This window comes from Aquarana catesbeiana, linkage group LG01 (genome assembly GCF_042186555.1).
Source record: "Aquarana catesbeiana isolate 2022-GZ linkage group LG01, ASM4218655v1, whole genome shotgun sequence".
Taxonomy (NCBI): domain Eukaryota; kingdom Metazoa; phylum Chordata; class Amphibia; order Anura; family Ranidae; genus Aquarana; species Aquarana catesbeiana.
In genome coordinates, this window is record NC_133324.1 from 909812961 (window position 1) to 909838605 (window position 25645).

The 25645-nt window shown below is 43.4% G+C and overlaps 1 protein-coding gene across 2 annotated transcripts in view; it reads right to left on the bottom strand.

Annotated features, from left to right (window-relative positions):
• The window catches only part of PTPRA (protein tyrosine phosphatase receptor type A), a 261197-nt gene that overhangs the window by 134429 nt on the left and 101123 nt on the right, over window positions 1-25645 (bottom strand). The window lies entirely within an intron of this gene.

Sequence of the window (25645 nt, forward strand, 5' to 3'; positions counted from 1 at the left end):
AAACTCTTTTCTTCTAATTTTAATGAGTGGCCACGAGTCTTGTTAAACTCCCTTCCGCTAAAAAGTTTTATTCCTATTGTGGGGTCACCAGTACGGTATTTGTATATTGAAATCATATCCCCTCTCAAGCGTCTCTTCTCCAGAGAGAATAAGTTCAGTGCTCACAACCTTTCTTCATAACTAATATCCTCCAGACCCTTTATTAGCTTCGTTGCCCTTCTTTGTACTCGCTCCATTTCCAGTACATCCTTCCTGAGGACTGGTGCCCAGAACTGGACAGCATACTCCAGGTGCAGCCGGACCAGAGTCTTGTAGAGCGGGAGAATTATCGTTTTATCTCTGGAGTTGATCCCCTTTTTAATACATGCCAATATTCTGTTTGCGTTGTTAGCAGCAGCTTGGCATTGCATGCCATTGCTGAGCCTATCATCTACTAGGATCCCCAGGTCCTTTTCCATCCTAGATTCCCCCAGAGGTTCTCCCCCCAGTGTATAGATTGCATTCATATTTTTTCCACCCAAACGCATTATTTTACATTTTTCTACATTGAACCTCATTTGCCATGTAGTCGCCCACCCCATTAATTTGTTCAGATCTTTTTGCAAGGTTTCCACATCCTGCGGAGAAGTTATTGCCCTGCTTAGCTTAGTATCGTCCGCAAATACAGAGATTGAACTGTTTACCCCATCCTCCAGATCGTTTATAAACAAATTAAATAGGATTGGTCCCAGCACAGAACCCTGGGGAACCCCACTACCCACCCCTGACCATTCTGAGTACTCCCCATTTATCACCACCCTCTGAACTCGCCCTTGTAGTCAGTTTTCAATCCATGTACTCACCCTATGGTCCATGCCAACGCACCTTATTTTGTACAGTAAAGGTTTATGGGGAACTGTGTCAAATGCTTTTGCAAAATCCAGATACACCACGTCTACGGGCCTTCCTTTAGATGGCAACTCGCCTCCTCATAGAAGGTTAGTAGATTGTTTTGGCAAAAACTATTCTTCGTGAATCCATGCTGATTACTGCTAATGATACTGTTTTCATTACTAAAATCTTGTATATAGTAACTTAATATCCCTCCCAAGAGCTTGCATACTATTGGTGTTAGGCTAACTGGTCTGTAATTCCAGGGATATATTTTGGGCTCTTTTTTAAATATTGGTGCTACATTGGCTTTTCTCCAATCAGCTGGTACCATTCCAGTCAGTAGACTGTCAGTAAAAATTACAAACAATGGTCTGGCAATTACTTGACTGAGTTCCCTAAGTACTCTCGGGTGCAAACCATCCGGTCCCGGTGACTTATTATTGTCAAGTTTCCCAAGTCTATTTCTAATTCTGTCCTCTGTTAGCCATGAGAGCGCTTCCTGTGATGTGACAAACACTGAAGTTTTGGTTACTGAAGCCCCCCAATTCCCTGAAGACTGAGGAGAAGAATAAATTAAATACCAATGGATTCGCCATCTCCCCATTCTTTGTAACCAGATGTCCTTTCTCATTCTTTATGGGGCCAATATGGTCTGTCCTCCCTTTTTTACTGTTTATTGACAAAGCCATATTATTTCTACATATGTAAAGAATATGTTACCCCAGCATTTCATATTCCTGATATGTGCCTGCTGTACCATGTACTTGTATGAAAAAGTACCCTGTTCGCTTTGTATTGCTTCCTTTGTGTAAAATCCCTGGTGTTCCTGCCAGTCCCTCTGCTTTTCTATTAAAAAATGACCACACTAAACAACAGAGCACAGCATGGACAGTTATCTAGCTGTGCTAAGAACTCAGCCTGCTCTTCTCCAATGATCAGACTTGCTCCTCCTCCGCACAGCTATTCCCTGGGAAGATCAGTGTTCTGCTGTTTCTCCTCCCCAAGCTCTCTGAGCTCATTATGCAGAAGGTATGTGATCACTTACAAAAAAAAAAAAAAACACGACATTTAGAATGTTTTTATACATATACACAAATGGTTTGCCTGCTGTAGATTATGATCTCAAAAATGTATTTCTGCAGACTTGAGAAGTTAACAAAAGCTCTACCTGGAATAATTTGCCTCACAAAGTAGCAGTCATTAGTCAGGACAACAGGTACACTGTGCTTTCAAGGTGTGCAAACTTACTGCCCTGAGGTCCACCCTGCCATGGGCACAACAGACCATTCATTAACCACTAAAACAATAGCAACAGACTAGAAGCAAAGGATAAATTCACCTTATACCTTCGTCAAATCACTCCACAATGTCAGGCGGTTCCTATGTTTCCCAAGAAGAGTTTAAGGATTATTTGAAAAAGATTTTGTATTTGTTTCATTACCAAACAAAGCCCCTTTTGTACTGCGCATGCCCAGATCGCTGGCGAGGGCTCCACATTTTATTCAAAGGTAGTATGGATTTTATGTCCTATGAAAGGCTAACCTTGTTCTGACATGTCAGTTTATATCGATGGCTGAAAAGGTTTTCATGCTGTATAAACGCTAAACTCCCAGTAGATATAGAAGGTATCAATTAATGGAGCTCTGTATCCAGTATACTAATATTACATTTATGTTTTTAATGCAAGCAGCGCAGATATTGGAATTTAACTTGGTAGGAGCCTTTTGCAATGCCATGTACAGCAAAGCATAGACTGGGAGAGAGTGGGTCAGGAGTGGGAACCAATCCCCTGTACAGCAAGGTCAGAGTGGGTGGGTGGGGGGACTGGCAGCCAATCACCTGTAGAGCAGAGCTCAGACTAGGAGAGGTAGGGTCAGGGCTGGGAGCCAATCCCCTGTAGAGCAGGGTACGGACATGCTGCAGGAGACGGCCAGAGACTACGGACATGCTGCAGGAGACGGCCAGAGACTACGGACATGCTGCAGGAGACGGCCAGAGACTACGGACATGCTGCAGGAGACGGCCAGAGACTACGGACATGCTGCAGGAGACGGCCAGAGACTACGGACATGCTGCAGGAGACGGCCAGAGACTACGGACATGCTGCAGGAGACGGCCAGAGACTACGGACATGCTGCAGGAGACGGCCAGAGACTACGGACATGCTGCAGGAGACGGCCAGAGACTACGGACATGCTGCAGGAGACGGCCAGAGACTACGGACATGCTGCAGGAGACGGCCAGAGACTACGGACATGCTGCAGGAGACGGCCAGAGACTACGGACATGCTGCAGGAGACGGCCAGAGACTACGGACACGCTGCAGGAGACGGCCAGAGACTACGGACACGCTGCAGGAGACGGCCAGAGACTACGGACACGCTGCAGGAGACGGCCAGAGACTACGGACACGCTGCAGGAGACGGCCAGAGACTACGGACACGCTGCAGGAGACGGCCAGAGACTACGGACACGCTGCAGGAGACGGCCAGAGACTACGGACACGCTGCAGGAGACGGCCAGAGACTACGGACACGCTGCAGGAGACGGCCAGAGACTACGGACACGCTGCAGGAGACGGCCAGAGACTACGGACACGCTGCAGGAGACGGCCAGAGACTACGGACACGCTGCAGGAGACGGCCAGAGACTACGGACACGCTGCAGGAGACGGCCAGAGACTACGGACACGCTGCAGGAGACGGCCAGAGACTACGGACACGCTGCAGGAGACGGCCAGAGACTACGGACACGCTGCAGGAGACGGCCAGAGACTACGGACACGCTGCAGGAGACGGCCAGAGACTACGGACACGCTGCAGGAGACGGCCAGAGACTACGGACACGCTGCAGGAGACGGCCAGAGACTACGGACACGCTGCAGGAGACGGCCAGAGACTACGGACACGCTGCAGGAGACGGCCAGAGACTACGGACACGCTGCAGGAGACGGCCAGAGACTACGGACACGCTGCAGGAGACGGCCAGAGACTACGGACACGCTGCAGGAGACGGCCAGAGACTACGGACACGCTGCAGGAGACGGCCAGAGACTACGGACACGCTGCAGGAGACGGCCAGAGACTACGGACACGCTGCAGGAGACGGCCAGAGACTACGGACACGCTGCAGGAGACGGCCAGAGACTACGGACACGCTGCAGGAGACGGCCAGAGACTACGGACACGCTGCAGGAGACGGCCAGAGACTACGGACATGCTGCAGGAGACGGCCAGAGACTACGGACATGCTGCAGGAGACGGTCAGAGACTACGGACATGCTGCAGGAGACGGCCAGAGACTACGGACATGCTGCAGTTGATGGCCAGAGCCTAGAGCTGCGCGATTCTGGAAAAAATTAGAATCATGATTTTTTTGCTTAGAATAAAGATCACGGTTCTTGGAATAACGTCATCTTTCACATAATACAAAAAATTGTGCTAACTTTACAGTTTTGTCTTTCCTTAATTAATTGAAGTGTATTTTTTCCCGAAAAATTGAGTTTGACATAAAATATTGCAACAACGGCCATTCTATTCTCTAGAGTCTCTGCTAAAAATACATACCGTATATAATGTTTGGGGGTTCCAAGTAATTTTCTAGCAAAAAATATTGATTTTTACCTTGTAAGCAGCAAGTGTCAGAAAAAGGCTTGGTCTGGACCAAGACTATTTCTGACATTTGCTTACAAGTTAAAATCAATATTTTTTGCTAGAAAATTACATAGAACCCCCAAACATTATATACGGTATGTATATGTGTGTATATGTTTGTATAATATATATATATATATATTTATTTATTTATTTATTTATTTTTTTAGCAGAGACCCTAGAAAAAAAAAAAAAAAAAGATAATTGCAATACTTTATGTCAAACCGTATTTGTGCAGCGGTCTTACAAACTCAATTTTTCTGGGGGGGGGGAAATACTGTTTTCTTATTTTTTAATTTTAAAAAAAAGTGTAACGTTAGCCCAATTTTTTGGTATAATGTGAAAGATGATGTTACGTCAGGTAAATTGATACCCAAACATGTCACGCTTTAAAATTGCACACGCTCCTGGAATGGCGACAAACTATGGTACATAAAAATATCCATAGGCGACACTTAAAAAAATTTTTTACAGGTTACCTGTTTAGAGTTACTGAGGAGATCTAGTTCTAAAATTATCGCTCTCCTGCTGCCCATAAAAGTGATCCTGTGGGGAATCTGCTGCTGGGACCACTTTTATGTTAAAGAGGACACCCACTGTGTAAAAAAACACCAGAGTTAAGCAGCTAGCTGCTGCCATAACCCCGTTATTTAACGTCAAAAGGAGCGATGAACATACACGGTGGGCGGTCCGTAAGTGGTTAAATTGACCTCTTTTACAGACCGAAGTTCATCCCTTTGATCTAAAAGAACTAAATATTACAAGGTTTCCTTTTATCTCAGCACTGAGCAATGTTGATAAACATTTATTTATTTTTGACAGCTATGAGTGAGCAGAGAATGACTCTGCACTTGTTACATGAATGAACTGTGGAAAAGTCTAATTAAGATCGTGAGGGGGATTGAATCCAGATCGCAATTTAACGATTAATCGCGCAGCTCTACCAGAGCCCACAGACCTGCTACAGGAGCTGGCCACAGACCTGCTACAGGAGCTGGCCACAGACCTGCTACAGGAGCTGGCCACAGACCTGCTACAGGAGCTGGCCACAGACCTGCTACAGGAGCTGGCCACAGACCTGCTACAGGAGCTGGCCACAGACCTGCTACAGGAGCTGGCCACAGACCTGCTACAGGAGCTGGCCACAGACCTGCTACAGGAGCTGGCCACAGACCTGCTACAGGAGCTGGCCACAGACCTGCTACAGGAGCTGGCCACAGACCTGCTACAGGAGCTGGCCACAGACCTGCTACAGGAGATGGCCACAGACCTGCTACAGGAGATGGCCACAGACCTGCTACAGGAGATGGCCACAGACCTGCTACAGGAGATGGCCAGAGCCCTGCTACAGGAGATGGCCAGAGACCTGCTACAGGAGATGGCCAGAGACTATGGACATGCTACAGGAAATTGTCAGAGACTGCAAATATGCTTTAGGAGTTGTTGGAGATTGGAGATATCAGGAGACAATCAGACTACAGAAAAAAGGGACAGCACACACAAAGTTAAGATATTGTGAAGCATCCAAAGACACTTCTATCTTCAAGGGCAACACAATAATGACTGCAGGTTGGGCAACAAGGCTCTATTGTCTATTATAATTAACAAACACAGCTGATAAGGTGTAAATGTACTGGCATCAATAGTGAATGCTGTTCCACAATACCATGCCAGCTGCTTCTATGCTTGTGGCTACACTGGCACAATGCCAGACATCTGGTGGGCAGGTCCCGGAGTTATTTGGGTTCAGGTCAAGGGCTCTCCCAATAGTGTCTTCATAGCTCTTATACAGAGGGGACTTTGGTAGCCTTAATTAACTACATAAACACACACATGTACATATGTATACAGGAATAATAGATGTACACTTCTTTTTCTCCCGTATGAAAGGAATCCAGTGTTTCAGGTGCAGTGGACCTTTAAGATAGGAAAGCTTGTGTCTCTGGAAGCAATGAACTGGACAATGTGATACAAAGCAGGAAACGGCAATTCATAATGTAATAATGTCGCTATTGAAAATGTAACAGGGATCTGGCTGCAGCTGGACGGCCTCCATATCCGGCCCTGCTCTTCTATTCTGGGAGAGGCTTATTAAAAGGTATCTTTCAAGACAACCTCTAGTCAGACTATTACAGAAGAGATCAAGATTCTCGGATTTTCACAAGGAACCACTAAACCTACCGGGAAACACTCATTTTTAACTTGCATTGCCCCTTCTATTTCTCTATATGGATGATGGCACTGTAATTATTTGAATGAAATAAAACATCCAAGTACCTTAATCGATATACAGTTGTCACATGACCCAGATTTTTCCCAGTCTGTCTGCAGGGAAACATAAGCAGGAGGAGCTTCTAGTCCTCTGCTGCTGGTCACATGTTCAGAAAAAAAAAAAAGCCTTTGGAATACAGCGTAAAATATCAATAAACGCTTTTAAATTGTCATGCAAATATACATTTGAAATCAAATCTTTATTCGCTTTTTTATGGCAAAAACATGCGTGGGCGGATAGCTTACAGTCACAGGCTGTGTCACGCCCCTCCAGCCTGGGTCTTAGAATAAGAGGGGGGTGAAGCCACCATCAATCTACATGTAATATCCCGTCCCCATTGTGTTTAGCTGGTTAGTGGGCATGGAGGAGGGAGGGAGTGTCCTGTCATTTACCACTGTGTATACACCCACATGTGTGACACTATAGTCACATTGGCTGCTCAGATGTGATAGGGAGGAAATGCTCAGTATAGAAAATCACTGAAAACTGAACATGTGCAGAGCTGCCACCACAGCTACAAAATCTCTGGTTGAATTGGAGACATGGACAGAAGGGGGAGATAGAGAGCGGCAGGATCACCATGTTTTTTTGTTTTTTGTAGAATAAAAAAAAGAATCCCATAGTGACCGAGTATGAACAGCATGTAATACGTAATTTATTGACAGTTTATTATGATGTGGGTTTAGTGACACTTTAATCACTTGCCAATCGCCACATGTACATATACGTCGGCAGAATGGCACGGACAGGCAAATGGGCGTACAGGTAAGTCCCTTTAAATTTACCGCTGTGTGTGTGTGTGTGTGTGTGTGTGTGTGTGTGTGTGGCCACGCACGCGAGCTCCGTGAATGTGATCGCGGGTCCCACGGACTCGATGTCCGCGGGGATACCCACGATCATCTCACGGAGAGGTAGAACAGGGAAATGCTGATATAAACAAGCATTTCCCTCCTGGTTAAACCCTTCACTGCCAGTCACATTTACACAGTAATCAATGCATTTTTAATTGCACTGATCGCTGTATAAATGTGACTGGTCCCAAAATAGCGTTAAGTGTCCGATCTGTCCGCCATAATGTCGCAGTCAGGATAAAAATCTCAGATTGCCACCATTACTAGTAAAAAAAAAAAATGTTTAATAAAAATGCCATAAAACTATCCCCTGTTTTGTAGACGCTATAAATTTTGCGCAAACCAAACGCTTATTGCGATTTTTTTTTTAACCAAAAATATGAAGACTACGTATCGGCCTAAACTGAGGCGAAAAAAAATGCTTTTTTATATATTTTTGGGGGATATTTATTATAGCAAAAAGGAAAAAATATTGCTTTTTTTTCCAAAATTGTCTCTCTTTTTTTGTTTGTGATCAAATACCACCAAAATAAAGCTCTAATTGTGGGGGGAAAAAAAAAGGACGTCAATTTTGTTTGGGAGCCACCGCGCAAGACCGTGCAACTGTCAGTTAAAGCAACACAGTGCCGAATCGCAAAAAGTGCTCTGGTCTTTGGCCAGCCAAATGGTCCGGGGCTTAAGTGGTTAAGACAGCAATAGGTCCAGCACTATTTTTCCACTTTACTCAACCCACTAATGTAAGGAGAGCACTTCTACGCTGACAATTTCAGGGGGAAACTACAATTTCTTTTCATCTATTTCATTCATCTCAAGAAGATTACAAAATATGTTGTTCAGAGCAAAACAAAAGAAAATCAGACTAGGGTGTCAAATATGCTAGGTATTATTATTATTTATTCTTCTAATTATAATGTCCTAGAATTTAGTGATCATGGTAATGTATTGTAAACCAAGTATAATTCCTTTTAGCAGGGTATCTCTAAGACATAAAAAAGTGGTATCGGGACAACCCTATTTTTAAGACTGAGTACAAGTACCGATACTTTTTTTCAAGTACTCACCAATACCGATTACCAATACTTTTTTTTTAATGTCACGTGACAGTGGTTTTTTTTGTTTTTGTTTTTTTACAATGCTTTCTTTTATTTTTTTTTTTAGAGAGGGAGGGGGTGGATGGTGTCTGTGTGTTTTTTTATTTTAATTTTTATTACTTTTTACAATATTTTTTTTATTATTTATTGCAATACTTTTTTTTTTTTAATCAGCCCTGTTGGGGGGCTTTGGTGAGATATCAGGGGTCTTAATAGACCCCTGAAATCTCCCCCTTTAGACAGAGAAAGAGACCGAGGATAGAGATTTCCTAGTCCCTTTCTCTGCAGCCTCAGCTGCACTGAAAATGAGTGGAGGGAAGACAGCGGCTCCTCTCCATTCATAAACTGAGACATCGTAATCACAGGAGATTACAATGTTTCAGTTATGTGAATAGACAGAGTCAGTGATCACTGACTCTGTTCATACATCAAAGGAAGGAGGATGACACGGAGAGGGACAGCAGAACGTAGGGGGACAGCAGCAGAATGGCGGGGGACATGGAGGAAGAAAGGAGGGGGAAAGCAGAACGGCGGGGGACACGGAGGAAGAAAGGAGGGGGGACAGCAGAACGGAGGGGGGGGACAGCAGAACGGAGGTGGGGGACAGCAGAACGGAGGGGGGGGGGGGGGACAGCAGAACGGAGGGGGGGGGGACAGCAGAACGGAGGGGGGGGGACAGCAGAACGGAGGGGGGGGGACAGCAGAACGGAGGGGGGGGGACAGCAGAACGGAGGGGGGGGGACAGCAGAACGGAGGGGGGGGGACAGCAGAACGGAGGGGGGGGGACAGCAGAACGGAGGGGGGGGGGACAGCAGAACGGAGGGGGACTGGAGGAGGATGCGGTGACAGTCGGCGTGATCATGTGTGGGGGAGTTACAAGCACCGATCACCGCTGTATAGATCATTTCACTAAAGCAGCTGAAAGGGGCGGGGGGGGGGTAGAAGCTTGTAACTCCCCCACTCACCGATAACCGCTGACTGTACAGGTATCGGGTGAGGTATCGGGAGCATTTTCCCGAGTACAAGTACTCAGGCAAATGCTTGGTATCGGTGCCGATACTGATACTAGTATCGGTATCGGGACAACCCTATATGAAAACATGTTCAAGCATTCCTCCTATTCAAAAAAGTTGAAAAAAAAAAAGGACAATCTTTAAAGTGGCCATAAACCCACTTTAAAAATAAAAACTAACACCATACATAGCATACTAGCTCATTATGTAATACTCACCTGAGATCAAAGCCCTCGCTGCAGTGCCAGCACACTGCTCAGGCAACTGACATCACGCGCTGTGATTGGCTGGAGCCGCAAATACAGGGGATATCTCAAACCGTGCAGGTTTAGGAGATATCCTGGGCAGCTACAGGTAAGCCTTATTATAGGCTTACCTGTAGCACAAAGTGGACTGTAAGGGTTTACAACCACTTTAATCTGGCCATAGACCACCCCCCCCCCCCCAACTGTCCCCGATGTCAAGGGACTGCCCCTGGTTTGGAACAGAAGTCCCTCTGTCCCTCTTTCCTCATTTGTCCCTCATTTTGGTCTCGTCTATATAGTCGTATATAAAATGTACTATTTACCTTTCAAAAAGTGTTTCACATTGCTAAACCTTTCATCCAATTTCTAAATTGCTGCATTTATAAAATTCCAAAGTCAGTATAAAGCAGAGATATGCAATTAGCGGACCTCCAGCTGTTGCAAAACTACAAGTCCCATCATGCCTCTAGGTGTCAGGCTTGTGGCTGTCAGAGTCTTTATGCCTCATGGCACCTGTAGTTCTGCAACAGCTGGAGGTCCGCTAATTGCATATCCCCGGTATAAAGTAACAGCAGTGGTTAAAAAAAAAAAAAAAAAAGCACTTGTGGGTTTAACTAATCATTTTTTCTGTATAATTTTTCCTTTAAAAAGGGGGCATGACAGAGGGTGTGTCCTATGCCTACATACTTTTGATAATAGGTGACCCTCATTCCCATCTCAAAAGCTGGGAGGTATGTATAGACTATTCGTTTTTTGTTTTTTTTATTCGTTTAGCCAACAAAGAAATACATGGCGAAATCCCCCTTGCCAGGACACTGTATTCAGCAGAATCCACCACTGGCAGGATACACCGATCAGTAGCTGAAGATCGAGAAAAGTTTTCCAGCTTGTCCCTTAAACAGAAGTTAAACATTTGATTTCTGTCAAGCAGGGACAGCCACACACTGATCAAAATTCAGTGTATGGGCCAGCTTAAGGCAGGGCTTGATAAACTTGCTTAGAATCTAGATGCCAGCTAAAAAAAAGTTAGGAGCCAGTTTTTTAAATCAGCTGCCCAGCACCCAGAACTGATTGTTTCACGCCTGATGCCAAGCTAAAAAAAAGAAAAAAAAAAAAAAATGGTTGTTAAGATTTTGCAAATAAGTCATTTTTCTCCTTCACTGACGTGCGCTGATGAGGCGGCACTAACGGGCACTGATGAGGCGGCACTAACGGGCACTGATGAGGCTGTGGTAATAAGAACTAATGAGGCTGCACTGATGGGCTGCGCTGCAGTGATGGGCACGGATGAGGTGGCAATCCCCATCCACAGCGGCGGTAAGGAAAGGGCGACCAATCAAGGCCGCAACCTCAACTCCAGCTGTCAAACTGGGAAGATGATGTTGCAGTCTCCAACACAAGCTAGATTGTTTTCAATGTGGCTGCCTCCTTCAGCTAACAGCAGGAACTTTCGCAGGGGTTCTCACATCTAATTGGAGGTGACAATTGTCACCTGAACAGGTGTCCCCACTGAAAGATGTCCCCTCCCCTCTGGCACAATTTTCAATTGTTGGATTTTCCTTCACTTTCTGTACTGGAGAAATTGTTTACCAGAACAATTGGGATGACTCTCCCAAGTGGGGACACAAGTAAAAACCTGTAGATGAGATTTTAACACCTACACTGTAAACTAAAAATAAATGTTTTGGCCTTACATTTTAATACCCTACTTGTAAAATTGTCTTTCTGGTTCATGACCATGGCTGAGCTGAGGGTACACAAAAAGAAAAAAAAATTAAACATTATCCAAAAACCAGTTATGCCTCAATTCCAAAATTCGGCCAAAATTGTGGTCCATGGCCCAACTCGATTATCAAAACTGCCAGTTCACCTTCAAGGTGGTGATAAATCCTCTAACCATTCTATTTTTACTCTCCACGGAGCCTTTCCAATATCCAGGATTCTCGGATGCAAAACACATCTATTTAAAATTCCCGAAGCTGCCTGGCTTTATACAAATTTTCCTAAAGCGTATCAAAGCCAAAGAAAAGCCCCAAGAGGGAACTTTCACATTTTCCACTTTTTTTTTCCCTTTCCTTTCCATGCAACGTTCAGCGACTCCGAGAGAGGTGGTGGTTCTGAAAACAGAACACCAAAGCGGATAGGAAAAATCAATTTTTCACGTTGCAGGGTGTTACTAATGCATCTAAAGAGGTCACAAAGCATAGTGCTGACAATGGCACTTGACTCCGGAGGTTAGGCCTATCACGGAATTAAAAATCAGCTTTCTTCAAAGCCTCCTATCCTAAGAGGCCTAAAAGTAGGAAGCCGACACGGAGGTTCAAAGCAATGACTCGATTTTGGCTCTGAGGAGAGGTTTATCAGCGTGGAGGATGCCCACAATCTTATGGATACATCCGTTTGATCATATAAATCCTGCCTCTGGGAAAGCCAAATAAAAAATCCCTCAAAATGGTGCTGCAAAATACAGCTGTAAATATATACTTTGCAATTCTCACTAGTAAAGCACCCATTTACCTGCTCAATTAATGGAAAGAACATGACCAATCCCCCTGGAATGCTCAAGTGAGAACATGGTCCTAACTTTCTGGTCTGGTAGCAATATTACATATGGAAATAGTGATCCCAATGGATCAATACAACAGCCAGATAACTAGCAGGTCTAGGTCATCAGCGGCATATTCGGCACAGTTTTCGCATGAGCTTTTCTCAGCTGAAACCAGTGCTCAACCACTCCATATTCCGTATTCTTCTCATTACGTAGGCACCATGTGAAGTTGTACAGCTCTATGGGGTTGATTTACTAAAATTGATGAGTGCAAAATCTGGTACAGCTCTACAATGGTAGCCAATCAGCTTCTAACTTCAGCTTGTTCAATTAAGCTTTACAATAAAACCTAAAAGCTGACTGGTTTCTCTCCAGAGCTGCACCAGATTTTGCACTCCAGTTTTTGTAAATAAACCCCAATGTGTCTGAAGGTCCTCATTTATCCAGGTTATGGTTTATCTAGTAGTAGGGAAATGCAGCTGGATTTATTCTTTATTGTTAAAAAAATTTCATAGCTTATACAAGCCAATTTTTCCGTTTTAAGGAGATTCTCTGGTTGCTTATTGCCGCATTCATATTTATTGAGAACCAGCATTTGAAATGAAGAATTTAGTTAACAATCCAGTTTAGAAGACAATGTAGTGAAGTATTTTACAGCCTTTTTGTCCTTCGAGACACTATTTTGTCTGATTTGCTGAGTTGAGTTTCTGGTAAAATATTGGAAAATATGCTTTAACCACTTGCCAACCTCATAATGCCATTGTACGGTGGCAAAGTGGCTCTCCTGTGTTGGATCACATACTTAGTACGTGATCTGGCACTTCCAGGTAGGGGGCGCATGCATTTGCGCCACCGGCTTGTGCTGTGATTTAACATAGCACAAGCCGATCAGTGGGTACTGGTCAATGTATGACCGCCGGCACCCCCTGATTGGCAAAGAGACAGACAGGATGGAGCTCTGTATATTTAAACAACACAGAGCTGTTAGGTCACCTGTGGGACCAAGTGACTAGGAGCGCACCACGGACGTTGTGGACCAAACGGCTAACAGCTGAGGGTCGATGGTTCTGAGAAGCAGCAATACAGGGTCGCAGCCACGGTCCTAGACAGGGAGCTGGAGCACAAAATTCCCCAGGACACAGGGTCTAAGAGCCAGCAGGTTTTAACAAGAGCCTCTGATGGGGAGGATGGACTTGGCTGCAGCTGACTCCAGGTTGCGGCCCCCAGGGTTTCCCAGCTCACGCTCACAGCTGGCTCCGGTGGATGGAGAGGAACCAGAAGAAGTCCAGGGCAACAAGAAATAGTCAGGAGGACAAGCCAAAAGGTTGAGGGAACAAGCAGAGAGGGATGGTGAGGAGGACAAGCCAAAGGTCGAGGCAACAAGCAGACAGGGATGGTCAGGAGGACAAGCCAAAGTTTGAGGCAACAAGCAGACAGGGATGGTCAGGCGATCAAGCCAAAAGGTCAAGGCAACAAGCAGACAGGGATGGTCAGGAGGACAAGCCAAAGGTTGAGGCAACAAGCAGACAGGGATGGTCAGGAGAACAAGCCAAAAGGTCAAGGCAACAAGCAGACAGGGATGGTCAGGAGGACAAGCCAAAGGTTGAGGCAACAAGCAGACAGGGATGGTCAGGAGAACAAGCAGACAAGGATAATCAGGAGGACATGCCAAAGGTCGAAGCAACAAGCAGATAGGGATGGTCAGGAGAACAAGCCAAAGTCGGTACACGGGAATCAAACGTAGAGCAAATGACAATAATCACCAAGGGAAGCCTTCACACAACTATTTTGCGGGATAAATAGTGTTTCCTGTTAGAGGCTGGGGTGGAGCCATGCTGAGAGAAGAATACTTAACCACACAGGTGTGAGAGCATGGTCCCTAAAGCTGATACACAGACCAGAGAGATAAGCAGACAGTCAGGCATAAAACATTACTGCAGATTCATGACAAGAGCTCTGTCCTGTCAGCGGAGATGTGCTAGATTTTGTCTACCTGCAAAGCAGGGGGAAAAAACAGCACATCTCTTAGTGAAAGCACCACACTATGTAAACAAACACTGGTTAGCCACATATTTAACCCTTGGCGGTACATGTTAAAGCAGAACTTTACTTTAGTACCTCGATTGGGACAGGCCGGTGCATTTTTAAAGCAGCTGAAAGCAAAAACACATAGCAACAAATAAAACCAAAATTTAGTGCAGTGCTACTGTAAACTCCCCATATTACCTCATATAGTGCAACTTATGTAAATACTTATAAAAATAAATAGGTTAAATATAACATTTAAAAAATTCCCTTAAGTGCAATAATACATACAATGAAAACTGATAGATCATGGAATTTTTTTTTTTTTTTTGTTTACTAAAGTTTTATTTGGAAGTTCAGATGTAAAGTTACAATACAGTACAGATGGAGTCAATTAACAATAAATCGTGGAATGTAGCTGAAATTGGTATATAGATGTAATAATAATTAAAAAAAAAAAAAAAAAAAATGTAGTATAGAACATATAACATATATGCAAAAAAGGACAATGTTATGCTTAAGGAGGGGTATGGTACAGTGAAGAGTATAAGAATTAGTTACATCAGGTTTTTATGTTAGTTTAAACCCATTTATTTTAATGGAGTTGCACTATATAAGGTAATATGGGGAGTATACAGTAGCGCTGCACTAATTTTTGGTTTTATGTGGATTATTGTTGTGTGTCAGCTGCTACTGGACATATTAGATAATAGTGTTAGATAGTAAATAGTCCATTTGCTATAATATAGTTGCGCTAATTGTATATTCTAACAGATGGTAGTTTGCTCTATCGGCTTATACATAAAAGCACATACAAAACACGTGACAAAACACCCGAAAAAACATGCAAAAACGCAACACTCAGGTGTAAATGCAGCCTTAGGCCCTGTAGAGTCAACTACAGACATACTACTTCCATTAAATATAACCCACAAGGTTCTTGTAGCCAGGCACCTGAACACAGCTATCCCTTACTTGCATCTCCATTTCCCATGGACAATGTTCTACTGGCCATTGGACACTAACGGACCCTTCCAACACATTCCTGAAACTCAAATTAAAGTTGTTGTAAACCTCAGACATGAAAAATGAACAAGGCATATCCCTCTATAGTGTGTACTTGTCTTAATTAAGAGCACTAAGTGTCATTTCTGTCTGCTGCCCCATTCCTCTGCTATCCGCATGAATCACTTCTGACAAGTTTTCCTGACACCAAGAAAAAAATGGTGGCAAGCGAGGGAACTCCAGCGGATTGACAACCTCAGCTCATTTTCTGTGTGCTAGGGGGTGTGTCCCTTTCCTCCAATCAGCTCTCAGAGCTCTCCTCACTGAGCTCTGCAGAGTGTGACTTCAGCTTTCCACCCCCTTTTTTCTGAACTCTCAGACAAGCTTTAAAGTGTTACTAAACCCAGAACCTGCATTCACTATATCTGGTTTCCCACAGTACACAACATGGAAATGCAATCGTTTTAGTAAATATAAGCTGCTGAATACCTTTTCTCATTAGCAGTATATAGCAGTCTTATGACTTCTATCAGTGCCTGGTTAAAGCTTGTAGGAGGAGTTTTCACACTTTACTGGCTGTCCCATCAGGATGCAAGACCCCAGACCCTCTGTCTGGACAGTGCTGATTGGCCCTGTGATGATCACATGCACTCTCCCAAGGGAAAAAAAAAACACTCTAGCAAAACACACCAAACTGAGCATGTGCAGCTTGACTCCATTTACTCTGTCTTATCCGGACATGTTTTGGAGACAATGCAGGAAGGAGGAGGACCTGTGCATACAGGATCAAAGAGCCTTTTTACACAATGCACAGGATTAACCCCTTAGGTTGCAGAGTGACTATAACAAGCATGTTTTACTGCATATACAAACTGATTTTACTGTTTTGGGTTTAGAAACACTTTAAATGTACTTTAACAGTAGTGGAGAAGAGAAGACTGCAGATAGGTACAACGTATGTAGGAGTATTTGTTAAACCTCTGTGTATCGCCTGAGGCCAGTCCCTTCACTGGGTATATGTAAGGGTCTACAACCACTTTAAAGCAAATAAGTGATCTAAGACAATTTCTACTAAGGCCTCATGTATACTACCACTCCTAAAAGTTCGTTTAGGAGCTCTTGGCATTTTTTTTGCCAAAACCCCTCTACTCAACTCAATAAAAGCCTATGTGTCCATGTACACATAGGCTTTCATCAGAGTTTAGGTGCAGTTAAACATCCCTTTCCTGAAAGCAGAAGAATTGCGTTAAGGACAGGAACGTTTTGACAAAAAAACGCAAAAATGGCAAAATTGCAGTAGCGCTTTTTTGCTGCATTTAGCGTTTTTCTGCTGCCAGGAGAGTTACGTTTAGGATTGGCCAGTGTAATTGTACCCCAACTACTACTATTGCTTTCTTCTCACAGTGTCACATTAAAAACAAACTGTATCTACCTCCTGGTGTCACTGTCCGCGTCATTTCTTGGTGTCAGATAGATTGAGGGCCCATGCACACGGGCACATTAGGGGGGCACAATGTAATAATCTTGTCCAGATGGGGAGTACAACTGTATGCTATACAAGGGTTTACAAAAATATCCGCGTATACCCAGGTTCAGCCATTCATGTCCAAAAGTGGCTTGTACGCAGGGCCTGGGCTTCCTGGGCATGGAAAAAAAAAAAACTATTTTTTTGTTGTACACCACAAATGCACCCATGTGCATGAGCCCCAAGTGTGGGGTAATGTCAAAGTAGTAAAAGAAAGCAATAAATCTGAAAGTGGCTTTCCCCCGTTATCAAAAAAACAAATGTTTCAGGTTGGATTAGGCTTTAGCAGAAGTACAGATATCTCAGCAGGTAACAGTTCTCATATAGTACGGATAGTCTATGTATTTCAGCTGCGTATTTAGCAGTTTCCATGGAGCACAGCTTGAACAATGATGGAAACGCTTGGCCTCCAACTTTTTGAAAACGCATATTTTCCAATAGTCTAATGTTTAGCAAACTCATCTGAGCCAGACGCAAATCTGTCTTAAAGGATAAAAAAAAAAAAAAGTAAAAAAAACGGCATTACATTCTGTCTCCTAAATACAATTGTAAACCAGATTTCGGTAGTAGCCAATGAACCCAGCAATAAGAAACCAGAGGATCTCCAGCTGCTGTGAAGTCTTAACGTGCCGAATATCTGATTCACCTTCTTTGCAAGAATGACAGGTTTCGTACTATAGCAATAACCTACATACAAGTGCTTTGAAAAAGTATTCATACCCCTTGACATTTTCCACATTTTGTCATGTTACCAAAAACGTAAAGGTATTTTTTTGGGGATTGTATGCGATAGACCACATAATTGTAAAGTGGAAGAAAAATGATAAATGGTGTTCAAATTTTTTTACAAATAAATATGTGAAAAGTGTGACGTGCATTTGTATTCAGCCCTCTTTACTTTGATACCTTTAACTAAAATCTAGTGGAACCAATTGCCTTCAGAAGTCACCTAATTAGTAAATAGAGTCCATCTGTGTGTAATTTAATCTCAGTATAAATACAGCTGTTTTGTGAAGCCCTCAGAGGTTTGTTAGGAGAACCTTAGTGAACAAACAGCATCATGAAGGGCAAGGAACACACCAGACAGGTCAGGGATAAAGTTGTGGAGAAGTTAGGTTATAAAAAAATATCCCAAGCTTTGAACATGTCACTGAGCCCCATTCAATCCATCATGCGAAAATGGAAAGAGTATGGCACAAGTGCAAACCTACCAAGACATGGCCGTCTACCTAAACTGACAGGCCGGGCAAGGAGAGCATTAATCAGAGAAGCAGTCAAGAGGCCCATGGTAACTCTGGAGGAGCTGCAGAGATCCACAGCTCAGGTGGGAGAATCTGTCCATAGGACAACTATTAGTCGTGCAATCCACAAATCTGGTCTTTATGGAAGAGTGGCAAGAAGAAAGTCATTGTTGAAAGAAAGCCATAAGAAGTCTGTTTGCAGTTTGCGAGAAGCCATGTGGGGGACACAGCAAACATGTGGAAGAAGGTGCTAAAAGCAAAATGCTATGTGTGGAAGAAAACCAACAGTGCACATCACCCTGAACGCACCAGCCCCACCGTGAAACATGGTGGTGGCAACATCATGTTGTGGCGATGCCTTTCTTCAGCAGAGACAGGAAAGCTGGTCAGCGTTGATGGCAAGATGGATGGAGCCAAATACAGGGCAATCTTAGAAGAAAAACTGTTAGAGTCTGCAAAAGACTTGAGACTGGGGCGGAGGTTCACCTTCCAGCAGGACAATAACTCTAAACATACAGCCAGAGCTACAATGGAACGGTTTAGATAAAAGCATATTCATGTGTTAGAATGGCCTAGTCAAAGTCCAGACATAAAACCAATTGAGAATCTGTGGCAAGACTTGAAAATTGCTGTTCACAGTCGCTCTCCATCCAATCTGACAGAGCTTGAGCTATTCTGCAAAGAACAATGGGCAAAAGTGTCACTCTAGATGTGCAAAGCTGGTAGAGACATCCCCAAAAAGACTTGCAGCTTTAATTGCGAAAGGTGGTTCTATAAAGTATTGACTCAGGGGGGTTTAATACAAATGCAGGCCACACTTTTCACATATCTATTTGTAAAAAAAAATAATTGAAAACCATTTATCATTTTCCTTGGTCACTGGAAGTTCAACATGGCACCTCATGGCAAAGAAATCTCTGAGGATCTGAAAAAAAAAGAATCGTTGCTCTACATAACGATGGCCTAGGCTATAAGAAGATTGCCAAGACCCTGAAACCGAGCTGCAGCATGGTGGCCAAGACCACACAGCGGTTTAACAGGACAGGTTCCACTCAGAACAGGCCTCGCTATGGTTGACCAAATAAGTTGAGTGCACGCGCTCAGCGTCATATCCAGAGGTTGTCTTTGGGAAATAGACGTATAAGTGCTGCCAGCATTGCTGTAGAGGTTGAAGGGGTGGGGGGTCAGCCTGTCAGTGCTCAGACCATACGCCGCACACTGCATCAAATTTGTCTGCATGGCTGTTGTCCCAGAAGGAAGCCTCTTCTAAAAGGTGATGCACAAGAAAGTCTGCAAACAGTTTGCTGAAGACAAGCAGACTAAGGCTTGGATTACTGGAACCATGTCCTGTGGTCTGGTGAGACCAAGATAAACCTATTTGGTTCAGATGGTGTCAAGAGTGTGTGGTGGCAACCAGGTGAAGTGAGGAGTACAAAGACAAGTGTGTGTTGCCTACAGTCAAGCATGGTGGTGGGAGTGTCATGGTCTGGGGCTGCATGAGTGCTGCTGGCACTGGGGAGCTACAGTTCATTGAGGGAACCATGAATGTCAACATGTACTGTGATATACTGAAGCAGAGCATGATCCCCTCCCTTTGGAGACTGGGCCACAGGGCAGTATTCCAACATAATAACAACCCCAAACACACCTCCAAGACGACCACTGCCTTGCTAAAGAACCTGAGGGTAGAGGTGATTGACTGGCCAAGCATGTCTCCAGACTTAAACCCAATTGGGCATCTGTGGGGCATCCTCAAACGGAAGTCAGGTGAGCGCCAGGTCTCCAACATCCACCAGCTTTGTGATGTCGTCACGAAGGAGTGGAAGAGGACTCCAGTGGCAACCCGTGAAGCTCTGGTGAACTCCATGCCCAAGAGGGTTAAGGCAGTGCTGGAAAATAATGGTGGCCACACAAAATATTGACACTTTGGGGTGTACTTACTTTTGTTGTCAGCGATTTCAACATTAATGGCTGTGTGTTGAGTTATTTTGAGGGGACAGCAAATTTACACTGTTATACAAGCTGTACACTCACTACTTTACAGTAGCAAAGTGTCATTTCTTCAGTGTTGTCACATGAAAAGATAGAATAAAATATTTACAAAAATGTGAGGGGTGTACTCAATTTTGTAAGAACATATACATTTTTTTTTTAAGAATAATTATTTATTGGTTTACAGCAACACATAGATAAATGGTGCCCATAGCTTGTTGAAGTTAACTTTCAGTCACATGGAAGTTAACTAATAGTTCATTCTCTTTTAAAGAAGTGCTAAACTTTATCTACAAACCTATATCCTGATTGTGTGGAAAGTGCCTACAGAAAAAGCTGGAATATTTACATACTGAAGAAGTGGATCTGGGAAGCTGTGAAACGTGTAGACTGTGGGGATATTCAGAAACACTATTCGGGATTTTTAATTATCAACCATCTGCTGCACTTGCAAGATTCTAATGAGAAAAGTGGCAGGGTCTGCATCCCTTTAGACGTGATTAACTTTTGGGCATATCTCACCAAAACTGAAATTTTTGATGCAAAGGATGCGAGGATGTCTAAAATTTGATATGCATCTTAGACTTATGGGAAAACCGGTGAGCCACCAATTACGCAAGCAGAAAATGACATTTCTGGAGGGTTTTCCCATACATCCTCTGTGTACAGAACGTCTCCAGGTTGCCACATCGAATTGCATTTTACAGAAAATGACAGCGCTGCAGACCGAAAAGGAAAGGTCATTTTGATAATGTTATATTACAACATTGCTTGTGTCAATAGTAAATGCTATTTTTTTTTTTTTTTTTTTTTTAAATTTGCAATATTTTTTTCCACAAAAGGTAGAGTTACCCTTTAACCGACTGCCAACCGCCTCACGCAGATATACTGAGGTAGAATGGCACGTACAGGCAAATTAACCTACCTGTACGTTGCCCCTTAAGAGGCGCCTGTGGGCACACGCCGCGGCAAGCTCTGTGAGTCAGGTCGCAGGAGAGGAAGAACAGGGAGATGCTAAAGTAAACAAGCATTTCCCTGTTCTGCCTAATGACACTGATCTCTGCTCCCTGTGATCGGGAGCAGAGATCAGGGACGTGCCACACGTAGCCACGCCCACCCCCACAGTTAGAATCACTCCCCAGGACACACTTAACCCCTACACTGCCACCTAGTGGTTAACCCCTTCACGGTCAGTATCATTTACACAGGAATCAGTGCATTTTTATAGCACAGATCGCTGTATAAATGACAAAGGTCCCAAAAATGTCCAATGTGTCCGCCATAATGTCACATTCACGATAAAAACCGCTGATCACCGCCATTACTAGTAAAAAAAAAAAAAATTATTAATAAAAATGCCATAAAACTATCCCCTATTTTGTAAACGCTATAACTTTTGCGCAAACCAATCAATAAGGGCTTATTGCGATTTTTTTTTTAGCAAAGATATGTAGAAGAATACGTATCGACCTAAACTGAGGAAAAAAAGTTTCTTTATATATTTTTGGGGGATATTTATTATAGCAAAAAGTAAAAAATAATGTGTTCTCAAAATTGTCGCTCTTTTTTTTTGTTTATAGCGCAAAAAATAAAAACCGCAGAGGTGATCAAATACCACCAAAAGAAAGCTCTATTTGTGGGGAAAAAAAGGACGTCAATTTTGTTTAGGAGCAACGTCGCACGACTACGCAATTGTCAATTAAATCGACGCTGTGTCGAATTGCAAAAAGTGCTCTGGTCAGGAAGGGGGTAAATCATTCCGGGGCTGAAGTGGTTAACATGAATTTGTCCACCCCAGCCCAGAATCCACTATCCTTTACAAAGGAGGAATAAGCTGAAAACATACTATAAAAAGGGGCTTCTCAATTTCTAACACTACAAAATGTACAATATTCAGCATCCTATAGATCTCCTAAAAGCCAGGCCAAAGGGTCATAGAGCCGGAGGGGCCAGATCTATTTTAAGGAGTGGTTAATAATACCTCTCAGGAGTCGTTGTACACACATCAACTGACAGGAAATGTACGGCTGCCGGTTAACGCTCAGGAAACTGACTTTATTCCTCCCACTCCACTGCATCCACCAGCACTGACACTAATGGAGTTCTTCATTACGGTTTTCGATTCAGAAAAAAAAAAAAAAAAAAAAACACACACACATTGGATTTGCAATTAATGAATAATGTATTTCATATTAAATGACAGACTTTCTGGTTTCTGGTGTATATAATACTTAAAAACCTGCCTGCAATAATTTTTCCCCAATATCAAGAACAGGATTGGGACTGGCGTTTTAACAGTTTCAGCCCAGGAAGATTTTACCCCCTTCCTGACCAGAGCGCTTTTTGTGATTCGGCACTGCATCGCTTTAACTGGCAATTGTGCAGCCTTGAGATGTTACACCGAAAAAAAATTGATGTCCTTTTTTTCCCACAAATAGAGTTTTCTTTTGGTGGTATTTGATAACCTCTGCGTTTTTTATTTTTTGCGCTATAAACAAAAAAAGGAGCGACAATTTTGAAAAAAATATTTTTTTTTTTACTTTTTGCTATAATAAATATCCCCCCAAAATATATAAAAAAAAAACACATTTTTTTCCTCAGTTTAGGCCGATATGTATTCTTCTACATATTTTTGGTTAAAAAAAAAAAAAAAAAAAAAAAAAAAAATCGCAATAAGTGTATATTGATTGGTTTGCGCAAAAGTTATAGCGTCTACAAAATAGGGGATTTACGGCATTTTTGATTTTTTTTTTAATTAGTAATGGCTGCGATCTGCGATTTTTATCAGGACTGCGACATTATGGCGGACACATCGGACACTTTTGACACTATTTTGGGACCATTGTCATTGATACAGCAATCAGTGCTATAAAAATGCACCGATTACTGTGTAAATGACACTGGCAGGGAAGTGGTTAAACACTAGGGGGCGATCAAAGGGTTGAGTGTGTCCTAGGGAGTGATTCTAACCATAGGGGGGATGGGCTACTACTGACATGACAGCGATCACTGCTCCCGATGACAGGGAGCAGTAGATCTCTGTCATGTAACTAGGCAGAATGGGGAAATGCTTTATTACATAGGCATCTCCCCATTCTGCGGCTCCGTGACAGGATCGCTGGAACACCGGCGGACATCGAGTCCTCAGGTCACGCGGGCACAGTCAGCGCTGTAGGCGGCGGGCACAGTCAGCGCTGTAGGCGGCGGGCACAGTCAGCGCTGTAGGCGGCGGGCACAGTCAGCGCTGTAGGCGGCGGGCACAGTCAGCGCTGTACGCGGCGGGCGTGTGCGCCCACTAGCCCCGCCAATTAAATGGGGACATACAGGCATGCCCATTTGCCCACTGCTGCCATTGTGCCAACGTATATCAGCGTGCAGCGGTCGGCAAGTGGTTAAATAATTAAAAGGGAAACTTTCTGGAGAGAAAAGGTGGAAATAAGGATTTATGACTTCAATAAAATAGCCGTGTAACTAAATTTCAGGAGTTGGGTGTTAAAGTGAACCTGTGCTTTACCTACACAGGGCAGAACAGGTTCATAGTTACATAGTCTGGTTGAAAAAAGACACAAATCCATCTAGTTCAACCAATAAAAGGGGGGGGGGGGGGGGGGGAAATCATACAAATCCTGTATACACAATCCTCTACCCATAGATGATCCAGAGGAAGGCAAACAATCCCAGCAAATCCAAAATTTTCTTTCACTTTCTCTCTAGTGATAAAAGTAAACAGGACAAGTAAATAGAGAGGGTGAATCGCCTTAAAGGTGGCACAGACAGCAATCAAAACAGCGCGCGAAACGTCAGTGCGCCCTAACTGCCCGACGCGCGTTTCGTCATACAATGACCCAGTGCCCAAGACGTCATTGTATGATGAAACGGGCGTCGGGCGGTTAGGACGCACTGACGTTTCGCGCGCTGTTCCCGGAGAGTCACGGGCGCTCGCAAGCCGGCCGGCTACTCGTTGCTTGTTTTTATATCTCATTCTGTAAGTGTTACTCTTTTTTACTAATAAATCCTAATAATGGTATTACACTATGGGAAGTCCTCTTTCTTTCATGCTCTGATGTCACGGCACCGGAGGGTCCCTTCCACCCACTGAATGTATACCGATCCAGGATCAGTGGTTCCTGGGAGTTTGTATCCTGACATTTCCTAGAAAGGCCCTGGCTGGGATTTATTAGCCACAAGCTCTTTCTCGCTTGCCTCTGGTAAGCGTGCATTTGGTTTGGTGTTTTATTATCACTGGTGATGAAGACTGCACTTTTTTTACTCTGAATCTAGCTCATGGCATATTGTTTGGACTTTTATGCAACCTTTGTTTTTCCTTTTGGTATCACTCAATTTTTGTGCACGCATTATTAATATTATCAATGTGATCAACACCCTTATATTATCTTTTATTTAACGCAGCTATTTACCTATCCACTGTGCATATGTTTTGTATTCCATATGTTAGTTGCTGCTCCACATATTTTTTGTTTACATTTATTTTTGTTTATTTTGAGCGCGGTATTTATTTTTTTTCCTATACATGTTTACAGGTTAGGCAATATAGGTAGGAAGGTGGGGGGGGTAACATTTTGAAAAAAAAAGTTACAGTATTTAGACTTTTCTTCCACTTCAACAGCCAACCTTCACGCACTGCTCCCTTGTTACCCATAACAATATTTTGCCCAGGCTGACATCTCTGGAGTTAGGGGAATTTTAATAAGCTTCTTATATTAAACAAAATACGATTTTATTTTCTAACAGATGCCCTCCTCCCGTAAAATTGAAAAGAGACTTGAAAAATCGAGGAGGTGAAAAGGAAGAAATACCAAAAAGAGTTCCTGAAAATGATTGCAGCACAAGAGAAGTCCTGCAGACAAAAGCGATGTAGTAATCAACCATAAAGTGTCCCTGGAAAGTGTTTAACACAATAGTTCACACAGTGGTTTAAAACATGTAGATAATAGCAAAATTGTTATAAGCCAAATTAAAACTACATGAAGAAATTAATCGAAAAGCAATTCAAAAAATAATCATCTATCACAGCTTATTGAGCTACTCAGGCGTGTAATTGGCTGAAAACTATGCGTGGATTACGTTTTGCCGCTTCTCGTGGGCGTGCAAAAAATTAGGTTGTAATTGACTTTGTCCTAAAAACTTCATTTGATTCAACAAAGCATAAAAAGGTAAAATGCAAGCGCCCTTTAATTACAGTAAAAGGCACCAGACAAAAAAATATAATTTACTGTCTGACTTCGTAATAAGTATTCAAGAATGAGGAAATCTGATGCTTTCGCCCTAACGCTTCCACCTGGCAGCATCC